We start from the raw sequence: 2500 nt of genomic DNA, 5'->3' as shown, positions 1-2500 counted from the left end.
GCCGGCGCCTAGCAGCCGGCTTAGAACTGGTGCGGACCAGGGGAATCCGACTGTTTAATTAAAACAAAGCATCGCGAAGGCCCGCGGCGGGTGTTGACGCGATGTGATTTCTGCCCAGTGCTCTGAATGTCAAAGTGAAGAAATTCAATGAAGCGCGGGTAAACGGCGGGAGTAACTATGACTCTCTTAAGACGGGACCATAGTTGCTGGCTGGGCTGAGCTGCAGAGGTCACACTTCCCCGTGGTCCCGCCGGATGCCCTCTTGGGTAACCGAGTTGACCTCTGCCCCAGTGTGACGGAATCATAGTTGCTTCCTCCCTATCGAACGGCCTCACCAACCGATCGATAGTAATTAAAAGTGGTGAAACAAATTCTCGGCATCGACCGTGTTCGTTGCCTAGAGCCTCTGCCCACGAGTGGTTAGTTGGGTCTAACCAAATTCTGCTAGAGGGTGGTGGCATTTGGTATTGACTATATCCTCAAACTATTGTGACGAAATGGGCCGACCGTTGCGAGTCAACTATATATCGGTGGCCACCCAGACAAGTCCTCTGGACTTGAGAGACCCCGTGGCCGGCAGGGCCACTGTTTGCCGTGGAGGTGCGGTGGAGGAGGGAATGAACTTGAGTGGGTTGGAGTTTACGAACTCGAGATTGTATGGTTTTGAGGGAATTGACTCTTCCACCTGGCAGGAGAGGCTGTCCAGGTTACCAGAGGTGTATGAGTCACTCACCTCCTTGAGAGTTGGAGGGGTATCCGACAGTCCACCAAGGATAGAGGAGAGCGAGGGGGAGGGTGAAGCTTCACCTCCAGGGGCCCTGGCGCAGCCTACTCTGTTAACATCGCCACCTATCCTTGGTACCTACCCGGACCTGCCCACTGAGGGCACACCGGTGGTAAAGGTCCCCGACAAAAATCCATCTTGTCCATGCTGTGGGAACCGGATAGGGAAAATGTCGGGGCTTATTGAACATCTAAAGAGAGTCCATGGTAAGAAAAAAGCGTTGTTTCAGTGTGCTAAGTGTGGCAAGACTAATGTTAAACATCATAGTATTGCCTGCCATTATCCGAAATGTAAGGGGGTTGAAACATCTCCCCCTGTCGGGGGCTGGGCCTGTGAGGAATGTGGGCGAACGTTTGAGACGAAAATTGGCTTGGGACAACATAAGCGCTCTGCGCACCCAGCCGTTAGGAATATCGAGCGGATTGCCGCCTCCCGCCCGAAGGAGTGCTCAGCCAGAGGGGTACATCGGCAGTGTTGGACTGAGGAGGAGGTGGAGTTGTTACGGAGGTTGGATAAACAGTACGAGGGAAGTAAGAACATCAACAAATTGATTGCTGAGCATATTCCATCTAAATCAGCTAAACAAATAAGTGACAAAAGAAGGGGGCTTCATAAGAGCCCTGTAAAGAGAAGGGAAAAAGATCAGGAAAAGCAGAAATATCTTGAGAGTGAAGGGTTACATCTGCCGGGCATTGAATCACGGGTGGTTGGGGGACTAAGGTCCCATTATCGAAAGGTCATTTCAGATTGGGTAACATCTGATAAATTGACCGTTCTTCGGGGAATGTTTGAGGAAGTGATTGAAGGTGAGAAAGATCTATCGACCTTGGTCGATGAGGCGACCCAAGACCGCTGTGCATGTCTGTTCTTTAAGTCCCATGAGTTGAAAGCGGTCCAAGGTGGAAGGCCCAAAGTAACCCGGAGGGTTCCCTCTTCTGAACCACCGAAGGTGTGGATGAAGAAGAGGGCCAAAAAGCGAGGGCATTTTCTGAGGTTTCAACGGTTGTTTTACCTCGATCGAGGGAAACTTGCCGGGATTATCTTGGATAATGTGGAATCCTTGCGATGCGGCATCCCGCTCGATGAGGTACACGCGGTGTTCAAGTCGAGATGGGAGATGTCAGGAACATTCAAGGGCTTGGGGGCCTTTGTCACTGAGGGACAGGCAGACAACTCCGCATTCCAAGCCATGATCACGGCAAAAGAGATCTCTAAAAACATCAATGAGATGAATAAGAACGCGGCGCCAGGTCCTGATGGGCTTAGTTTGTGGGATCTCATTAAAACTGATCCCCACTATACCCAGCTGATGGAATTGTTCAATCTCTGGTTGGCCACAGGGGTTATACCGGACGTGGTGAAAGAATGCCGGACGGTATTAATATCTAAATCGGCCTTGCCCGAGCGCCAAAAAGACATCAATAATTGGCGCCCAATTACCATCGGATCGATTATCTTGAGATTATTCTCAAGGATCCTAACTGTAAGGCTATCTAAGGCATGCCCTATTAACACACGACAGAGGGGCTTTATTAAGTCATCAGGGTGCGCGGAGAATCTAAAATTGTTACAACTTTTGATTCGAAGCGCGAAACGGGAACATCGCCCCCTGGGGGTGGTCTTTGTGGATTTAGCCAAAGCCTTTGACACGGTGAGCCATGAGCACATCATCATGGCCCTCAGGCAAAAGGGAGTGGACGATCATATTGTCTCCCT

At 50.8% G+C, this 2500-nt stretch overlaps 1 pseudogene; it reads left to right on the top strand.

The window, feature by feature from the left end:
• Positions 1-2500, top strand: part of LOC142359471 (28S ribosomal RNA) — an 8614-nt pseudogene that overhangs the window by 2872 nt on the left and 3242 nt on the right.

The sequence above is a fragment of the Opisthocomus hoazin genome, unplaced genomic scaffold, assembly GCF_030867145.1.
Source record: "Opisthocomus hoazin isolate bOpiHoa1 unplaced genomic scaffold, bOpiHoa1.hap1 HAP1_SCAFFOLD_218, whole genome shotgun sequence".
Taxonomy (NCBI): domain Eukaryota; kingdom Metazoa; phylum Chordata; class Aves; order Opisthocomiformes; family Opisthocomidae; genus Opisthocomus; species Opisthocomus hoazin.
The sequence above is the reverse complement of the archived record's forward strand: the minus strand, read 5'-3'. Positions and strand labels throughout refer to the sequence as shown.